The sequence below is a fragment of the Equus przewalskii genome, chromosome 4 (genome assembly GCF_037783145.1).
Source record: "Equus przewalskii isolate Varuska chromosome 4, EquPr2, whole genome shotgun sequence".
Classification (NCBI taxonomy): Eukaryota; Metazoa; Chordata; class Mammalia; order Perissodactyla; family Equidae; genus Equus; species Equus przewalskii.
In genome coordinates this window covers 1,472,600-1,494,607 of record NC_091834.1, presented here as the reverse complement: position 1 = coordinate 1,494,607, position 22,008 = coordinate 1,472,600, and positions in this window count along the sequence as shown.

Below are 22,008 nucleotides of genomic sequence, written 5' to 3'. Positions count from 1 at the left end.
GTGTTAAAACCTTATCCCCAGCGTGATGGTATGTGGAGGTGAGGCCTCTGGGGCAGATGAGGTCGTGAGGGTGGAGCAATGGTTAATGGGATTAGTGCCTTCATACAAGAGGTCTGAGAGAGGTCCCTTGCCCCCTCCACTGTGCGAGGACACAACAAGAAGTCTGCAACCCAGAACGGAGCCCTCATTGGACCAGGCTGGCATCCTGATCTCAGACTTCCAGCCTCCAGGACTGTGAGAAGTAAATTCTGTTGTTTATAAGCCACCCAGTCTATGGTATTTCAGTAATAACCACCCAAACTGACGGGGGAAAAAAAGAGAAGAGAAGGGAAGGGAAGGGAAGGGAAAGGTAGGAAAGAGAAGGGAAAGGAAGGGAAGGGGAGGGGAGGAGAGGGGAGAGGAGAAAACACACCCGTTTTCCCACTGCAGATTCTCTGGTCTGTATCAGTCTTGAGCTGGGGGAAAGTAGAGAATTTTTGTTGCTACAAGGTCTAGTCCATTCACTATAATATTATATATACACACTGATGGGGTTCAGAGCACACTGCCCCAAGATGCACCACTCTGGTGTGCGGATTATTTCAAGCTGAAGACAATAAAGGCTCAGAAGACTCAAGAGGAATATTTGCTCTTTCCCCTCTAACTGCCTAAAAGACATTTAAAATAAAGGCCTGTCCCCAGGGCAGGCCATCACCATAGATAACTCTGGGTTTTGGTAGACTGGGAAGATCCTTTCTAAGCCCACTCTTATCAAAGTTCTATTTACCAAAAATTCGCTTTTCCATTTCCATGTGAGTTGCCTTCTTGCCCTTTGAAGCCCCAAATCACCACTCCAATGTCCTCCTTATCTGTAACTGAAGATACTTAAACAGGCAGGCTTGGCCAGTTGGCTGAGTTACTCAGTTTCTCCAGGGTTTCTCCCATGTCTACATGCTACTAAACTTTGTTTGATTTTCCCCTGCTGACTTGCCTTTTTAATTGTTTGACCAGCCACAAGAACCTTAAGGAAAAGGGAAGGGGGAATTCTCCCACTTTCCCAACGACACACATGTCATTTGTTGGAGAATGAATTAAGAGCTAAAGGGTAAAAGATTTTCACATTTTACTTCATAGAGGTAACTTTTAAAACTAGTTTAAGTGTATGCTCTATTTTTAAATTAGAATATTTTAAAAAATATCTATTTGGATATTGGTGACATGAAAGAAAAGGTGCCTTGTTTTCCATTTCAATCACCATGGGGCAGAAAAACCCACATCTATACGAGGTGAGATGTGAGAGAGATCAATAATTCAGTTTAAGCAGGAAATGAGAAATTCGGTGTTTAAAAAATTATAGCACTCTTAACATGTATTCCCTGGTAATAGTGATGTGGCTATGAATGGGAGGGAATAGTAATCTGAGTCATTTTTATTTAGATATTGTGGGAGAAAATCCCAGAAACTGGAGAACTTGTTCAAATTCGAGTTGAAGATCCAGATGGAAAAATTTTGCCACATTCCTTTAGACTTCTTCAGGACGTGCCAGATGTCCACCATCATTCAGCAATCAAATGCTTAAATTATGCACTATAGATCATCAGCAAATAAGCTTATTTAGAGTAAATCATTAATTCTGTGGTGGCAGCAGTAATGCTAAAGAAAGACATTGGCGGTCCTCAGAGGCTGGCCACAGGAAGGAGACTTCAGCAGAGAGGGGATAGGATGAGCTGAGACCGGAGGGTGAAACACTACAGCCAAAATTGTGGCGTGTGCTTATGGTAAAGTGAAGAGAGCAGGTTGGCTGACTCCTTAATGACATCTTCCCCCTGAGGATCAGTGTCCTCTTCGGGATAAGCCGTTGAGGGAAGAACACAAAGACTTTGCATCCATCTTTGTCATTCTCATTCATAGTCATAGACTTCACACTTGGCTTGTCTGCTTTCCCAGAAGAGGGATTCCTCTTGCTTGAAAAATCTTAAAATTCCTGAGGCTGGGACACTCCTATCCCCTCACAATGCTAATTTTCTACCAACCGTTATTTGTGGTCACAGCCTGGTTTCTCTGTTTCTTGGCCACTACCGAGAGGCTGGAATTTCAACAATCATTTTCATTTAAGAATTGCTTAGTCACGCTTGAGTTCAATGGGCTGCTTCAGAGGCTCAGCTCAGTGCGTCTATGCTGAGGGGAAATATGTCGCTTCTGCAATCTGTCTGGTCTGCAGGCTTAAAGAACAGAAGACCTTCAGGAAACCCGAGCTTCTGAGAGCGAGGTGAGAGACTTTGTGCTCGAAGACGGTGGGCTGCCATCCATGCTGTGGGTGGGTGAGACTTCTCCTTATATTATTGCAAAATATAGCAACAGTAGATATAGAACAAGTTGTCTTCTCCCAAAATGAGATTTTCCTGTCGTTTCCCCCCAACTTTTGTGTCATTTGAAGGACTGACTTGATTTCCTTTTCTTGGACCTGCTTTGGGCCCCGGAGTCTGAATTTCAGCCCCAGCGTTAGGTTCTCTGCCAATTGGAGGCATTTCATTTTCACAATTTAGTGACGTGTGTAGGGGCAGAAAATGTTTTCCTTCTTCCCTTCCAGGTTCTTCTGCTGGTCTAAAAATTAAATTGATATAAGACAGATTAATAGAAGAAAAACAATTTTCATTCTGTAGACATGAGAACCCTAAAGAGATGAAGCTCAAAGACAGCCAGGTAATTGAGGCTTACATAATATCTGGAGCTAGGGAAAGGGGTGGGGTCTAGGGCTACACAGGGAAGGGAGACCACTCACAGGAAGGCGTGGGAGATGTTTGGAAAAGGAAGGTTGTTCTGTTATGCAGAGAAGTTTCTTAGGTAAAAAGGTGTCTTTGATAACAACTCCCTTCCTGGTGCAGGCCCCCTTTTCAATGTAAATTTAGGCAGCTGAGGGAAAGATAAAGAGCTTTTCCCAAATTTGCTAGGTTTTGATTACCTTTATCTCAAAATAACCCTCATGCCCAAGTGGCGTATTTTGGGGTGGCAAAATCTACTCCCCTTTAGGTATCTATCAAAAATAATGGACTAAGTTGTTCAGCAGTTAATTTGTACTAATTTTGAGGAATGCGTTTCAGTTTTCAATTATGGTAGTAAAGACTTTTAGCTTGAGAGTAGAAGATCCTGTCAAATAAAAAAGACTTTACAATCTCTTGCCAAAAAAATAATCTTTTGCAAAAGAAGAGAAAGGATCTTGAAAGAGCCCCAGTGTCTAACAATCTTTCTAATTGAAATTCTCTTAAGTCTGGCTCATAGTTTAATGGGGCGCTACATGGCAACATTGCTCCCAGAAAATGGCCATTCCTAAATATCATGACATTAAAGCATTGAATAAAGAATGTTCTATGACAACTTTACAATATATTGCGTACACAAATTGAGGTAATAATAGCTAGATATTTGCACTAGTGGATTCATTATATTGGTGCATGGCGTGTGAAACATAGATGCCAGCTCTCCTTTGGCTCAGAGTTAGAAACTACAAGTATGACAATTACAAAAGGATACATTGAAATAAAAAATTGATGAGCCTTTGTTTGCTTCCTTTGGCAATATTTTCATTCAAAAAAACTCAAATGTTTCATTGAAATCTGATGTGACAATAGATCTATTTTTGTGAATGTAAATATGAGGGAATCAGAGTTCAAATTCTGGCTTTGCCTCATAAACTTTCAGACTCTCAATTTTCTCACTGACAAAGATGAAGATTATAGTACCTATCCCTCTGTGTTGTTGTGAAATTAAATAAGCATTTTAAGGACTTAGCATGATGTTTGGTTCTTAGTCAATATGCAATGGTCATTGTTATTGGTATCATCGTCATCATTATTGATGTTCCAATAGGTTCAGACATTCTCGTGCACTTTTTGTGTGTTATTTCTCAAGTGAAGCTTGTCCAAGTGTCAGTTAGCTGTTGCTACATAATTAATCATTCCAAAACGCCATAGCTTTGAACAGCGATTACTTATCACTGCTCATGCACTGAGTAGAGGCTAGGATTCAGCTGGTTTGGTCTGGCCTTGTCACAGTGGCTCTGCTTCTTCATGCCTATTTTTGGGTCCCCAGGTCACTCATCCTCCTCCTGAGACCAGTGAGCTACGCAGGGCATGTTTTTCTCTTGGAGAGGGCAGACTTGCAAGGGGGAGAGTGAAATAACATGAAGCCCTTTAAGCCCAGGACCCAGCATTGGCACAATGTCACTTTTACTTACTTGTCATTGGTCAAAGATGTCCAAACTCAACATTAGGGGACAGTGAAGAACACTCTGCATGCAAATGAGCTGCCAGCAAGGTTGAAGCAGGGGTGGTTGTGGTTGGTGGGGTGGGGGGGGTTGGTAAGTGTTGAGGACAAAAATTCAATTCAAGTCAATCCACATTCTTCAAGGAAAGAAAAGAAACTGAGATGAATGTGATTCCTGTGTAAGTTATATTGAATTTCCCAACGGATCCAATGGGCGTTGGCCCAGTGTCATACAGAGCTGCCCATCTCTGCCTAAAAAGGTCCCAAGCCATGATATTTGCTCGAGTTCCATACCCCTGGTCTTTGTCCATCAGATCTTGCATGTAAGAGGAAATACATCAATATTTACTCAGATGAATCTGGAAATGAGAAAGCCTGCTTCTAAAACTCTCTCTTGCCACTTTGTTTACATGTATTAGTTCTTGCCCCTTTTTTCAAGGCACTATTCTTCCTCTTATTGCAATGTTTAAATGATTGTGTTTGTGTCAGTTTTTTCTCCATTTGCTATTTCGTAAATTTGTTCATTCACCAATTATTTATTGGCTGTTGACTATTTATAAGAACTTTGCCTATGCACAGTTGAATGAGTTGAATGGTTGAATGAGTGACACTGGACCCCAGCTCTCTTGAAGCTTGCGTTTTAGCAGTGAAGAGAGACGTTTGAAAAATAAAAACTTGGGGGCCGGCCCCGTGGCTGAGTGGTTAAGTTTGCGCACTCCACTTCAGCAGCCCAGGGTTTCGCTGGATCAGATGCTGGCTGCGGACATGGCACCACTCATCAGGCCATGCTGAGGCGGCGTCTCACACAGCACAACCAGAAGGACCTACAACTAGAATATACAACTATGTACTGGGGAGCTTTGGGGAGAAGAAGAAGGAAAAAAAAAAAAAAAGACTGGCAACAGATTGTTAGCTCAGGTGCCAATCTTTAAAAAAATAAATAAATAATAACTTGCACAAATAGATGCTAAACTACAATTGGAAAAAGTGCTACAACTAAGAAGTGAAGCGTGCCCTGAGAGTGTGTAACAGAAGGAACTCAACTAGTCTTGGAATTTACAAAACACTTTGCAAGACTGACAGTTGAACTAAGTTCTAAAGCACTGCTGTCCGTTAGAAATATAACTCAAGCTACATATTAAATTTTAAATTTTCATGGCTATATTAAAGAAAGAAAAAAGAAACAACTGAAATCGATTTTAATAATATATTTTATTTAACCCAATATATCGAAAATATTATCCTTTCTACATGCCATCAAAATAAAAATTAGTGATAAGATATGCTACATGATTTTTTTCATACTCAGTGTTTGAAATTCGTTTTCTATTCTAGCATATCTTGATTCTGACTAGCCACATGTCAAATGCTCAATAGCCACGTGACTAGCAGCTACTCTGTCGGCCAGCACAACTTTAGAGTACTAGCCAGGCAAACTAGGGAAGAGAAATTTTGCAGAAAGAGAGAAAATCCCAGTAAATGCAAAATCTCTGAGGCTAAATATCAGAGTCCATTAGAGAAAGTGAGACAGGCTATCTTGCATAGAGTGCAGATTTCAGCGCAAAATACGGTTAGACCACACAGGGTCTTAGAGCCATGTCAGCGTTGTGTTCCTCATTCTCAGCGTTTTGAGAGGTTCCGGGAAGATTCCGGCGGGTACACACGATCTGATTGGCATTTGAAAGGGTTTGCTCTTGCTGCTGTGGGGAGAGTGGGTTGAAGGGGTAGCAGTGCGATGGGGGAGAACATCCAGGAGTTATCGTCCACATTCGCCATAGTCTGGGCAAGAGCAGATGACAGCATAGACTGGGGAATGTCAGTGAACATCCAGGCGCTATCGTCCACATCCGCCATAGTCTGGGCACGAGCAGATGACAGCATAGACTGGGGAATGTCAGTGAACATCCAGGCGCTATCGTCCACATCCGCCATGGTCTGGGCACGAGCAGATGACAGCATAGACTGGGGAATGTCAGTGAACATCCAGGCGCTATCGTCCACATTCGCCATAGTCTGGGCAAGAGCAGATGACAGCATAGACTGGGGAATGTCAGTGAACATCCAGGCGCTATCGTCCACATCCGCCATAGTCTGGGCACGAGCAGATGACAGCATAGACTGGGGAATGTCAGTGAACATCCAGGCGCTATCGTCCACATCCGCCATAGTCTGGGCACGAGCAGATGACAGCATAGACTGGGGAATGTCAGTGAACAGATGTGGATGGTGTTGGGGCCCAGGGCAGGCCTCCCCAAAATATCCTACAACAGCGTATTGATTATTTTGAATTAAAGTTCCTTGAGAAGCAAAAGGAACATCCTGACTCTCTGTTTCTGCTCCCCCTGAAAGTAGGAAGTAAATCTCCCATGTGACAGGTGCTCCCCCTGCATCCTCGTCCCCAGAGCTGAGGAATTCAGGGCTGAGATGCTGCGGAAACAAACCTTGCTCATTTACTACCTTGAGCCTAAACTCTGCTTAAATTGCTCACTAATTACGTAGCTCAAATTTAAGTTTCTTTGTCCTGTCATTCCTCACAAATGTATTGTTTTTTGATGTTAAAAGATATATACGCTGCCTGCTTTGTTCAATCCCCCAGCATCATTTCTGTGTGATCTCCAATGCGTATGTATTACACTGGGTTTTTCTCCTGTTCATCTGGTCTTATGTCAATTTTATTACTAGTCCATAAGGACAAAAGAAGGGAAGAAAAGGGTTTTCCCCACCCTGACAATGAACAAGATCCTTAGGAGAGAAAATCAATTAGACTAGGTTTTTTTATTTGAGGAGGGGATGACCTAGAAGGATGAGGATATTTGCTCTGTTTCTTGCTTATGCAGAGAGATATATGTCATGCCAAGTTTGAGGAACAAAACTCAAGAACCGATTAAATTATTTAGTTAACAACTAGAGATATCTACTGGGGACCTAGATATGTAGGACTTGAGCCCAAATAAGAGGTCTGGGCTAGACTTTTGGACTTGATAGGGGCCGGCTCTGTTCCTTGTACATCGTCCATACCCAGAGGCAGCTCAGCTTCCTTTCTTCAGGATTCAGTTGCTTGACATATAACTGATGCTCAATAAAAGTTTATTCAATGTACTTTGTTATGATATCCTCTCTCCCAAGATGGGGTGGTAGATAAGACTGAGAAGCCAGACAAACCTGCCTTCAGCCGTATCAGATTTTTTCCCCATCCTTACACTGAACTTTGCTTTAAGTAAGGATTCTGATGCCTGGGCAATGGCCTGTGCACAACATCCCTGAGTCCAAATGTGGGTTAGTGAATTCACATCGTTCTTTGTGGTTATTAAAGTCATAAACACTTTTAACGAATTGCTTTGAACCTAACGGGTAAAAAGAACTGGAATAAATATTACTAAAAATGACATTATAAATTGTATGATGTAAAAAGAACAAAATCAATCTCGATTAATTCTGTCAGTGAAGTTGGATCAACACAAATGTTTCACATGATGCCTTCAGGGTTTTAGTCTTAATAACACTGGTAACTGTTAGGGTTTTACAGAGAAAAGGCTGTTAGAACTGCCTGCCTCAACCTGCTAAATTCTTATGCCAGTCACAGCCACACTTTTTTTCTTTGTGCACAGAACAATAATAGAACATGACATCTTAGATACAGTAAAACCTGGAAAAATTCAACTTTGCAGAGCAGTCTAGGACACTTGCGTATCACAATGACATGCAAATCATGGCTCCCCAACGCTAATTGTATTTTAATATAAGAGAATATTGGTGAAATAAATACGCCTACATTTTAGAAACTAAACAACCAACATTATTTTAAATCACCTATCATGGTTTACCTTACACGTTTCTATGAATGTGGAGAAATAAGTCCTTACCCTCAATAAACTGACAATACGGTTGAGAAAGCCAAGTGAATTAAACAGAGAATTGTTCATGATAAAATCTGTGATATTAACTAAAGAAGTCAAATGTGTTTGGACTTGTTAGACAGGGAAAAGTTTTGATGGGAGTATTTTAGCTTGTTCTTTTTGACTGAAGTGAGAATAGAGAATATTAGAAAAGTGAGAGTGGATTTTCCTCTTTTAAGGAATTTTTGCCATAGAAATGGTGGAACCAGAATGAAGAGAGTCCTGTGGTGGGGAGGTGGTCTGTGAAGACTCTGCTAACAGATTGGTTATTGCAATGCCCTTAGAGACATATAAAAGTATTATATTAAATGAATGGATACAATAGAAGATGTGACAATAATTTGTATTTTTGTCACATTTTGCTACTGGTCACTTTTTTCTTTCCCAAGGGCCATTTTGAAATTGAGGTGACAGGCACTATGCTAGGTGTTGACGGCACTAGAAAGGAATAAGAAACAGTCTCAGTTCTCAAAGCATTCGTTTTCAGTGCCATTTTCTTATTTTGGGCCATCGTCCTCTTTTATATGAACTTCCTGGCTAAGTTCCCTAGTCTTTCTCCTCTTTCAATCATCTACATTAAGTCAAGGGTAGTTCTCTAAAGTACAAATCTAATCGAGTTATTGTTCTGCTTACAACTCTTCAATGATCTCACATTGTATTTTGGATAAAATCTAGGTCCTTTGGTGTGACAGAAGTTTCTTAACAGTTTGAGTTTTTCCTGGCCATGTTGTCAATATTGACGCCACACAGAATTACTTACTATTTCCCAAATATACTGTGTTCTTTTACGTCTCCGGGTCAAGGAGAGTGCCCTAAACATATTTTCACTGTGATATAAACACTTTTTATAAATTCTACTCACCTCTTCATTTATTCTCCTTTATTTTGGAGATGATGCTTAGGCTCAGGAATAGGTTCAGGTTTCACACTGTGATTGACGGTATGGACATCAGGGTGTAATACAGGATGGTGTAGGGCCTTGACTGTCAAGCTGATCATTTGGTCTTTAGTTTGCCAGAAATATGGAGCTGATGAAAGTTAGATTTTTATTCTGCCATGTTTGTTTCTAGTAATTTACTTAGAAGAGTGTTTCATGGCTGTGGTATCAATTGGACCAAAGCTAGACTGGAGGCAGAGGAACAATTTAGGGGCATATTGCTATAACCAGACAGAAGTGATTATATCCTAAACTGGGGGAACTTCTAAAGAAAAAGTAAGGACAAGGAAGCTTATGGCCATTTATCTGGGACTCTAAGCAAAGGAAGTATACAACCAACAAAATTATTCAAATTATTTTTTATATAACCAGCCATTATAGTTTTAAAAAATAGTAAATGATTTGTCCTAATGTGATGGTGTGATCTGATGGCCTCTACAAAAGTTGGTGCAAGCTTCCAGAGATGACGGATGCATGCAACAGAGACAGGAGGTCCAAAACATAATAAACGGATAAAAAATGCCTCTCTGGGATTATTTCTTGATGTGAAATCTAATAAATTTAATGGAACAAAGTTGTTAACTGCTGAGCACGAGCTATTTTAGTATCTCTGTTCTGCAAGAAACTGAAACGAAATTAGAAAGGAAGATACATCTAAAGAACATTATCTTTACATAAATGTTATTTTACTAATTAATGGTCAAAGCACCAGGGGTGACCATGGAAAGAAATACTTATTTGTGTTGTATTATTCTGGTGTTTCTTCTTTTGCCAATAGTTGGGATGATGACATAAGACAGAAGTAGAAAAATGGAAATATAATTGTCAAGGACCGTGGCTTCATAATAGATGAATTAAGTAAAAAATTTAAAGAGGATTAAATAAGATTGGATACAGTAAGTATCAGGATGTTTTCACTTTTCTAGGATAGTGTCATATTATAGTCATTTGCAGCTTAAACTTGGAGAGAAGTCAATCACTTTGTGTTCCTAACATTCTGGTCTCCTGTTCCCTGTTTGTTCAGCATCTTTCAAATACATTGTCTTGTACCCAATTTAAGGATGGGTCCTTTGGGTTGTATTTGTGAGTCTCTGGGATCCAGCAACTTGGCTTTGTGGCCCTATGCTAAAGACATAGAAGCTTCAAGTGAGGGGAGAGATTGACACAACAGGAAATAATTTGAGGGTAAAGATGTGGAGAAATGGTAGATATGAGGAACAATTTGATGAAGAAATATTTCATACATGAAATATCGAGAGGGCTATGACGTTATATTTACCTGTTGATGGCTTAGAGGCATCTCTTGAGATTCTTTTAAATAACCTCTACTTCCTTGGAAAAAAGTTCTGTTACACAGTCTTAGTACCACATCATATAAATGATGAACAGACCAAGTGAAATGAACATTTTTAGGAAATGACTCAGTACTCCACATATCTTTATTAAAAACGTGCTCATTATTTGAACAGATAGCAATGTCAAACCTGACCTTGTTATCAAGTGTGTTATGGTCCTTTGTAGATTATGAGCTCAGGGTCATCAAATGAAGGCTTATGTTCTTAGGCTACAGAATCGTGTAGCCATACTATTTATCATGAAGATCTATTTATTATTTCACTTTCAAAAAATGAAATAATTGCAAATCTGACTTTTCTTCTCATGTAACCCATCTGAAAAGAACAAGAAGAGCTGAATTAATACACATTTCTCAATTATTAAGAATTTACATGAAATTATTATTAAAATGCATTGTATGCATATAAATTCTGTTTAATTTAACTTGCATTTATATTTTAATACAAGGAAGAGAGGAGTTTACATACACAATACCCTGTTCTATTAAATGAGTGTTTGACTAGATGCTACGTAGAACATTTCTTAATTAATGCTTACTATGTGCTGCTCTGTGCAAAAATTAACTATATTAATAAGATTTTATTTTAAAATTTATGTAGGAATAGTTTTCCATTTCAGATAGTCAGCTTTTAGACATAAGTGAGAGATGGCATACAGCAGATTTCACTACTTATCAAAAGCAATAAGCTGGTCAGCCATAAGATGTTTTTGTATTAACATTTTGTTTCTATCAAGTGTTTAGAAGACTGGAAGTGAAATTCTATTTTCTGTTTTGGGGGTACCTCACCGCTTACGGTGCTGTGGAGCTTGGAACTGACAGTATGAATTCTACTATAGAATTCAGGTGGTAACGTAAATGTCTTATTTAATGTTCTGGAGGTTTGCAATAAAAATTTTACATCATCTTTACCAGAACATCTATAAATAGAAGGAAGCAGAAAAAGTCAATTATATGTATAAAAGAATATAAAACGTAGGTATGTATGGGAGAGATTGCTAGGTGCATTAATAATATCCATTCCCCCTATCTTCTATAGAAATAGAAATCTTAGCTAGGCACACAGACACCAAGCTGATGATTGTTTTCCTGAGCATGCTCATAGTTAGATGTGGCCATAGAACTAGTTTTTGGCCAATGAGATATAAAAGGAAGCAATGAATGCTATTTTAGAGTTATGTGCTTAGAGGAAAAGAAGCATGCTCTTCCTTCACTTTTCCTATTGCCAATTTGTTGGAACATGGATGTGACGATGTGGGAGTTGGAACAGTCATCCCAGAACATGAGATAGAACCTGCATAAGGAAGATGACAAAGCAGCAAGCCAGGGGGCCTGGACTATCTGATGATGTGGAGTGAATTCTTTCCATTGGGACTGTTTTCAAGAGTTATCTATCTACATCTTGCTTGAGCCACCGTTATTTTTTCCTTGTTTATAGCTGTCACACCACACTCTAAATAACACAATACAACATCTAAATCATTTTAAGAAAATGCCCAAATCTTGCTCTTGAAGAAAGGAAGAGTTTTAGAATCTAAATTAACCAAAGAAATTGTCCATTCACTATAATGTAGATCAACCCCGTGCAACAGAATTTTCTGTAATGAGAGAAATATTCTCCACTATCTAATTCAGTAGCTACTAGCCATGTATAGATATTGAGCATTTGAAATATGGGTAATTTTACTGAGAAATTGAATTTTTAATTTTAGTTAATTTAAATTTAAATAATCACACATGGTTAGTGGCTACCTTATTGGACTGCATAGTTATAATATTTATGAATTATTTTGTGTGGTGACACAGCCCATAAATTACCCCCTTTATCCTTCATAATTGGAGATGGTGCTGGTAAAAACAAGTCAGAGAAAATGCCTAAGAAATGTATGCTTACCAGGTAAATTACCGCAAGCCTACATTAATTTATGTCTCAATAATTATTTAACTAAAGTTTTTAATGTGCAAATTGTCATATGTGTGTGTCTATGGAAATACAAAATAACTGGATGTTTTCTTACATCTACTGTCTGTAAAGCCATGCATCCAGCTGACTCCCACCTCTTTTATGGTTCCAGGAAGATGGCACAGAGATAGTGGGCAAGCTTAAGTTCTTCTGGCTAGGGCTTCTGACCAGAATTCCTCTCTACTTTCTTACAATGACTGTTTAGGCTGGAAACAGATTCGTTCAAAGAATCCTCATTTATCCCTTTTTGTGAAAATTTAGAAAACAGCCGAGCTGAAGTACACAATTCCTTACATCATTTTTCTTTGGGTCCCCAGTTGGTTCTTATGGGTTTTTTGGAGTTCCAAGGACTCAAGCAGAAGACCCTATTCTACATGAGAGGAAAAGAAAACTCTTATAAATTCCAAGTTCGTCTTTTAAAAATTTCTACCCTGTAGTCCTGGAGGCTAGGGACAAGAAAGGGTTCTGCATGGTTCATGATGCGTCTGTAGTTTCGGTTCTCCATACAGGGAGAGTCACCACTCCTGGAGTTGCTTAGACATAACAGGAGGCATAAGAGCCTGGACAAAGCAAGATTCTGAATGATACCCATACAGAAACATCTTAGGATAAAGTACTTTTAAAATTCTTCAGAGTTGTAATCATGTAAAGCCTTGTTCTAATTTCACTCTTTTAAAATAAAGGAATTTGAATCTTTCCTGCAATATTATTATTAGAGCTTTCTGTGAAAACATTAACTTGAACTAAAATGGAGGGTACATTTCAAAATAAACTTCCCAAAATCATCATGAACCTACTCCCTTTTCAAGTAATTTTCAGTTTTTAAATGATTCAAATACACAAATGATGGGTTAGAGCGTTGCTTCTTAATTTCACATCAATGAGATTATTTAATTGGGAGAAATAGATTGAAGAAAGAGAAGGGACACTCGCTGAGTTCCTAAGATCTGTCAAATCATGTGTGTGGCCACCTACAGTTTTTATCTCTCTTTATATGTGTGATTCTGTGCCACATACATCATTTTTCCCAGAGGATGGGTGAAGAAACTGAGACTCAAAAAATTTAAATGTTTTTCCCATGCCCCTCTAATCCTGTGTGGTAGAAAAAAGTAATTTAATCCCAGATTTCTCTTCTTCCTGAAATTGTGGTATTTATAGTATATAACTATGTCTTTCTCTGATTAATAGTTTAACGACTTAAGCATAAATCCATAAACGCTATAGTTTAAATTATTTTCGAACCTCCTAAGATTTGAATAAAATGCATATATTTTTCCTCGTCTTTCTTTACTCAGTATTATGATCTGAGATTCATCTGTTGTCGAATAGCTCTCATACCCCGTTACACATGTATACCAAAATATCTGACTCGACTCTACTGTTAACTGATAGTGTGGTTGTTTCTCATTCATGGCCTTAAAAATGCAACTGTGGACACACTGCAAATGTTTTTTGGTGCACAACGCATGCAATTCTGTTCCGTATATACCTGGGAGTTGGGTTGCTAGGTCGTGGGTTATGTATATGATAAATTACAAAATATATTGCCATACAATTTTTCAAACTGCAAATTTGTCTTTCCACCTTCAGTTTGTGCTCATTCCCATCATTCCTCTTCCACTCCAGTTCCTAGTCAGTATTTTTAATTTAAGCCATTTTTGGTAAATGTATAGTGACATTTCATTTTAGTTTTAATTTGTATTTCCCTCATTACTAATTAGTATGAGCACCTTCTCTTATGTTTAATGGCCATTTGGTTATCCTGTTTTTGAATTGCTTGCTAAGGTCCCCTGCTCATTTTTTCTACTGTTTGTCTTTTCCTCATTCATTTATAGAATTTAAAAATATAATTTCTGCATATGATTTTGTCGTCATTTATATGTGTTACAAATTTACTGACCTGGTCCGGGACTTGTTTCTTAATGATGTCTTGATGAACAGAAATTCTCAATATTACAAATTTTCTCTTTATAATTAGAGCTTCTTGTATTCTATTTAAGAAGTCTGACCTTGAGGTACTGAAAAGGGCCGTCTGTGTTATCTTTAGTAATTTTGTTGTTTTGCCCATCACAGTTGGATCAAAAATCCACTCAGATCTTGCTTTTTGTATGTATGACATCAGATAGCATCCAAATTTCACTTTTTTCCCATACAGATAACCAATCAACCTTAGCACTTGTTATCAAAAAGATTGCCCTGAGCCAGCCCTGATGACCTAGTGGTGAGAGTTCAGCATGATCCACCTTGGTGGCCCAGGTTTGGTTGGTGGGAGTGGAACCTCACCACTTGTCTGTCAGTAGCCATGCTTTGGCAGCAGCTCACATACAAGAACTAGAAGGACTTACAACCATACACAACCAAGTACTGGGGCTTTAGGGTCCAAAGAGGAAGAAACAGGAGGAAGATTGGCAACAGATGTTAGCTAAGGGCAAATCTTACCCTACGAAAAAAAAAGCGATAAACAAACAAACAAAAAAAAAGACAGTCCTTTCTCTGTTCTCAGTAGTACCCCCTTTGTTGAAACTCAAGTGTTCATAATATGCCGAGGTCTAGACATTTTTCGAGTCCTAATCTGTCTCGTTTATTTTATTGAGATATAATTGACATATAACATTGTATTGGTTTTAGATGTGAAAATAATGATTTGCTATATGTATATATTGTGAAAGGATTATCACAGTAAGTTTGGTTAACGTCTGTCACCACCACAGTTACAACATTTTTCTTCCGATGAGAACTTGTAAGCTCTACTCTCCTTGCAACTTTCCAACGTCCAATACAGTATGGTCAGCTGCTGTCACCACGCTGTGCGTGTACATCCCAGGCCTGTCTGTCTACTCTTAAGCCTCTCCCTTAGTTACCATAAATTTATGTCTTGCCGTCTTGGAGCACAAGACCTTCTGCTGTTCTTACTCTTGATCTTACGAATTTTCATATAAATTTAGAACCGACTTTTTACTTTCTACAAAATCCTGCTAGTGTTTTCAATGGGATTGCATGAATCTGTAGATTTTATGGAGAACTGACATTTTTTCATTAACAAATCCTCCAAGGCTTCCTTGGAAGGCTTCCCTTAATGTTTCTCAATGATGCTTTGTAGTTTTCTGCCTCATGTTCTTGCACATCTTTTGTAGATTTATTCCTAGATACTGGATTTTGTGTTTTTGTAAAAAATATTTTATTGAAAATTTCATCTCCTAATTCATGTAGATGCTACATAGAAATGCAGGTTTTTAATATTGAGTTTATATCTAGCAATCTTGCTAGACTGTTTTATTGGTCTAATACTTTATCTGTAGATACTTTTAGATTTTCTTCTTAGATAACAGTATAACCTATACATTATGATAGTTTTATTTCTTTCTCTCCAATAATTGCATTTCACATTTTTCTTACCTTTTATCATCATCTAGGATGTCCAGTACAAAGTTTCATAAAGAGGGGATAAGCGTGTCCATATTTTGTTCCTGTTCTCAGAGACAAAATTTTCAACATGTCATCAACAAGTACAATGATTATTGTTACTTTTATTTTATTGAATTCTCCTTATTGGATTAAAAAACCATCTTTTGTAACTATTTGCTAAACGCTTTGTATCATGAATAGATAGTGACTTTTTGAAATATTTTTTCTTTTGCATCAATTGAGATGACCACATTGTGCTAAAGTAACAATTACATTGATATTCAAATCCTAAACCAATCTTGTATTCCTAAAATAAAGCTATTTTGGTCATATTTTTTGTTGATATTCCTATTAAGACCTTTTAAAATCTAAATGAGATCTGCCTGTATTTTTCTATTTTCATACTGTTCTCAATAGAATTTGATCAGTGTCAGTATTTTCTGTCCTAAAACATGCAGAGTGGTGATCTTTCTTTTTTTCTTATTTGGAAGACATTGTGTATGATTAGAAATATTTCTTTCTAAAAGTTTTTCAGTGTTCATTGATGAAGCCGTTAAGTTCTAGAGTTTTATTTCCTAATAAAAAGTATTGTATTTTCTTTAAATTTACGTTATTATTCAGGTTTTGCTTTTTTTTGTTTTTTGGGCAGTTCACCAATTTTTGTGGGTTTTTTTTTTATTTTTGTCTTCTAGGAATTTTTGTATACTATCTAAACGTTCAAGTTTATTGTCATAACATCATTATTTTGTTAGCATCTATAGAACAGTTAGCGATGTCCTCTTTTTTATTCTTGTTATTAATTGTATGGCTTAATTATTTTCTTGTTAATTTTCTTCAAGTAGGGTCTGTCAATTTTATTAGTTTGCTCGAAGAACTGATCTCAACTGGATATTTGTTTTATAGTTTGTCAATTCTGTTTTTTTCTTTATTATTCCCTTCCATCCGTTTTCTTTGGTGTTAATTTCTTGGTCATTTAAATACTTCTTAGGATGAGTGCTAAGTTCACTTATTTTTATTCTTCCTTCACTTATAATTTATGCATTTAAAACTGCAGATTTCCTTTAAACACAGCCTAAGCTGCATCTCACAAATTTTTATCATCAGTTGATATTTTCATTACATTTAATTCAAAATAGGTCTTTATTTCTATTGAGATTTCATCATCAACCAACAGAATATTTGGAAATATTTTTAGAAGCAATTTTCAAACATGTGGAGATTCTCTTTGATTCTATTATTGATGTCTGCTTAACGAACTGCGCTCAGAAGACATTATTAGTATGACTACACTTCTGAAATTTGTTGAGATTGTTTCTGGTCCACGATGTGGTCAATGTTTGTAAATGTCGAGTGTGCAAATCCAATAAAAAGTATGTTTTCTGCAGTAGTTGGGTGGAGTGTCCTAGATTTGGATATTGTATTGTCTGCTAATCATGATTTTCAAGATTTCTGTATTCTTACTGATTTTCTCTTCTTTCTTTATCAGTTGTTAAGAGCAATATTAAAATCCTTCATTGTATGGAATGGACTATTTCTCCCTTTGCTTTTGCTAATTTTTAAAGTTCCCGTGTTTTTCTGTTGATTTCTATTTTACATCATTTTCTCTTGTAATCGTTTTCTCTATAGTTGCTAATCACTTGGCAGCTTTTCTTTACTTAAGTTTGTATGGTATACATTTTTTCCATTGTTTATTTTAACAACGTGATGTCTTTTATATCATTTAAAATAACATTTATTTCAGTTTTACTATTGTTTTATCATAACTTAAAACCTTTTTTCTTTTAATTATAGCATTTAGCCCACTAAATTTTAATAAATGAATAGCATATCTTTAATTCAAAACTACAGTATTGTCAAGGGCTATTTGACTCATTTGCCGATGATCTTTTTCTTTCTGTTTTTTTGCCTTGTTTATTTATTTACTTTTGGTGAGGAAGATCGTCACTGATCTAACATCTGTGCCAGTCTTCCTCTGTTTTATAGGGGATGTTGATGAGTGGTGTATGTCTGCACCTGGGGTTCCAACCCGCGAACCCTTGGCTGCCAAAGCGGAGCACACAAACTTACCCACTATGCCACTGGGCCTCCGCCTTTTTTGCCTTACTTTGGTTTAAGTAGTTTTAATTGATTGCATTGTCCTTAATGAGTTTGGAAGTAATGCACTCTTTTTCTATTCCTTGTATGTCTCTTTAATTCATTAAATCTAATGTTAATTTGTAATTTTGACATCTGTCCAGACATTTTACAGAACTTAGATCACTTAAATTCCATCTTCTCTTCTCCTAACCTACATGTCATTGTTGTCATGTATACCAATTTGCCTATGTTTTAGACCTCCAAATCAATTATTCTGCTGTAAACAGCTACTATTCTTTTAGATTTTCCAACGTATTTATTATTTTCTTTATCGTTCAATCCCTTTTTCCCCTCTGAGATTTGATTGGGATCCTTTTCCTTCTGCTTACAGAATACTCTTGAATATATGTATATATATATACACATACATCTATATTAATGTATACGTGTATATCAATGTATATCTCTTTGTTTCTGGTAGTTCTTTACCATATTATTGGCTCTCTTGTGTCTTGAAGCAGGTTAAAAATATTTTGCCTAACTTTTAAACTAAAGTAGAGGGTTGTACAATGTTACCTCCTCTGTTATTCAGAGAACTGAAAATACTTTATAATTTTTTATACTTATAATTTATATTATTTTTATATATTATGTAATTTGTATATCATATAATTTAAACTTATATTTTTATATATTATTTATAACTATACATTATACTCTTTATGTTGCTCCCAGATTGTACTTTTTCCCCTCAAAAACAGTTTCAACTCCCATACACTCACCTATCTTCACATGCATTACATCTAAATCTTATGTGAAGTCCAGGCACACTTAGACACTATAAATACAAAGTGAATGAAACAAATAAACAAAAATTGCCTCCTTCATAGAGCTTACATTCTAATTAAGGGAAGCGGCTATGTTAAGATATAAACTATATTTTATAAACTATATCAGGTATGGGCAGTAGAGAATATTGATAGGGAGGGAATGGGTATTATGACCTAGCGATATAGAAAACACAACATATCCTAAGCATGATAAATGCCCCAATGTCCAGATCTAAATACACCAGTGCAAAAGTGCCCATTACCAGAGATGGAGAGAAAGGCATGTCACCTATGACAGAATGACAGCAGATGTCTGTGATCAAAAAGGAAGCCAGAACAACTGGAATAATATCTTCAAAGTATTGCGAGGAAAAAATTCTATAAATTTACAATTGTGCTCCCCCCAAAATTATATTTTCAGGAGAGTGAAATAACGGCTGTTATAGATAATAAAAATTTGAGAGTGTTTACCACTAATATATCTTCATTTAACACAATTATAAGAAATATACTTCAGTAATCAAGAAATGCCAAAAAGAATGATGAGGAAGGAAATAGGTAGGCATTTAAGTTTAATATGAACAAGGATGTTCTATATAAAATAATTTTAAAAAATCTAATTTGTAGGATTACGAAAAGGGACAGACCTAAGATACAGAAAAACAATGTGGGTACCTTAGGAGTGTGGTGTTAGGATTAAAATATTCTAATAAAACTATTATTATGGAAAGGATGTAAAATATTAACTTTAGACTTTGTTAAAATTCCATCAAAAATATGAAATTATCAAAAGTATTAGGAGGATAGAAAATAGAGTATATAGCTTTCAGACAAGTGGATTGGACATATGTAAAAGAGAATTAACAAAACAACTCACAATCAATTCAAAACAAGCCAAAAAGGAGAAAAGCAGATGTATAGAAAAGTACACAGCTACAAAAATGATGACATTATTTTGAATATATGAAAAAGCAGCAAACTAAAATTATGTTATTGTAAGGGTGGGGGTAGGCAATGAATAAAATTGATGAAGACGTACTAATATTTGCAATGATGTGATTAATGTCTTATTTCTGATATTGGATGGTGGATCATGAAGGCTAATTTTTTTTCACATTTTACACATAGGAAATGTATTTTGTACACCAAAATATAACATATTTTTGAAATTAAAAAAAAGCTATATAGCAACAATATCCATCATCCAAATTAGAGGGAAATACAACTCATATGTTTTCTTTTGCTTTTCTTCCTCATTTACATATATTTAACATAAAAATTCCACTTGCCCACATTTTAAGTTAGCGTATTCAGATCTTTTTGAAACTACAACTCCTTTCCGTTTACTTTCCATTTTGTCTGGTTCTGCCTGAAATGAACTGCTGGAACTCAGATTGATGGCAAATGTGCTTCTCTCTAGAAAGGCAGGAGTTCTCAGTCTTCATTACGTCAGATAGCCCCTACAGTGCTGTCATCTGTCTTTTCCAAGTGGACATCAGTTAACCAAGACACAGATATACTGTAAGGTCATTGATAATGTTTGTCATCAATTTAATTTATAATTTCAAATAGATGGAGTGTACCTCGGAAACTAAGCATCGATTTAAATAAATTGGATCTGCCTGTGAGCTAATAAAAATAAACCAAAGATCTACACATTAAATTGCATGCTACTGGACTATTAAGAGGATGTCTAGATGCACTGTTCTTCTAAATCGAACAGCTCAGCTCACACTCCTCAGCTCCTTGAATTCGTTTTCAAAGATATTTTATTTTTTGTTCAAAAACCTGCAAATGGAAGCATCTTTCTGCTTGGCCTTAATATAATATTTAAATAGATTCAGCTTGGGTAATATCCACATGCAACCGAGGGTTTACTCTTTAATCAGTCCAGATTTACAAGTAGAATTTTGATGACATACTGTGGTTATGCAAAATCATTTTCCTATATATAAAAAAAATTATCAAGTCAGTTCTGGGTTTTTTCAGTGTCAGGAAAAACTGAGCAGTTTATGGGAGCTTAATAAAGGTTCAAATCCAGAGAGAAATATGAAGAATTCACTCAATAGGGTGATGGAAAATATGCCATATCTTAACTCTAGGAGGGTACCAAAGTTGAATTAATTATTTTAGCTTGAATAAAGTTGTTATGCAAAGATAAGTATCACAATATTCTCAGAGATTTCTCTTTTTAATTATTTCTGTGCATTGCATTCCTTTTTTGATTCTAATAAAATATTTTAAGTCCACTAAAAATAGAATACTAAATGGATTTCCAAGTGCCCACCTTCTAGCTTAAGAATTAAAACTGCAAATATAATTAAAACCTCCTGCATACAGTAGTCCCCCCCATCCGTGGTTTTGCTCTGTGCAGTTTCAACTACTCACATCAACCACAGTCCAGAAGCAGATGATCTTCCCCCGGGCGTATCATCAGAGGGTCAGTAGTAGCCTAAGGCTGTGTCACAATGTCCACGTCCTTCCCCTCACTTCATCTCATCATGCAGGCATCGTATCATCTCACATCATCATCATCATAAGAAGAGTGGCTACAGTACATTAAGATATGTTGAGAGAGACCATATTCACGTGACTTTTATTACAGTATGTTGTTATAATTGTCCTATTTTACTGTTAGTCATTGTTGTTCATCTCTTACTGTGCCTAATTTAGAAATTAAACTTTATCATAGGTTTGTATGCATAGGGAAGAACATAGTCTGTATAGGGTTAGGTACTATCTGTGGTTTCAGGCATCCCCTGGGAGTGTTGGAGCACATCCACAGATACGGGGGCAACTACTGTATTATTTCTCAGTTCCATTCTCTTTTGCTTCCAGGAGGTAACCACTATCCCAAATCTTAAGTTTCTCACTCCTGTGCTTATTTTAGATTTTTATTGTTTGTTTGCACCCCAAAATAGATAATTTTGTTTCATATGTTTTTAAATTTTATATAAAAGTATCATTCTGTAGTTGAATTGTATCTTAATGTATTTTTGAGTTTTACTAAGTTGATGCAATTTTGTCTGTCATTAATTTTTCCTATACATCCATTCTTCTCTTGATAAATTGCTAAGTATCGCACTTTCTCGTTGTTACAAAAATTCAACAATATACACGCTTGTACACGTCTCTTTGATCCTAAAACATTGAAATACAAAAGAATGGAATGGATGGGAGAAGAGAATAAAAGAAAATTTCCAAATGTATCACACATAGTAAGGGTATTGTTTCACGGAACTTTTTCTTCTTCAAAAAGCTACGTGGGTATGGGATTGCAATGTAAAAATTATTTTTTGCTGTGA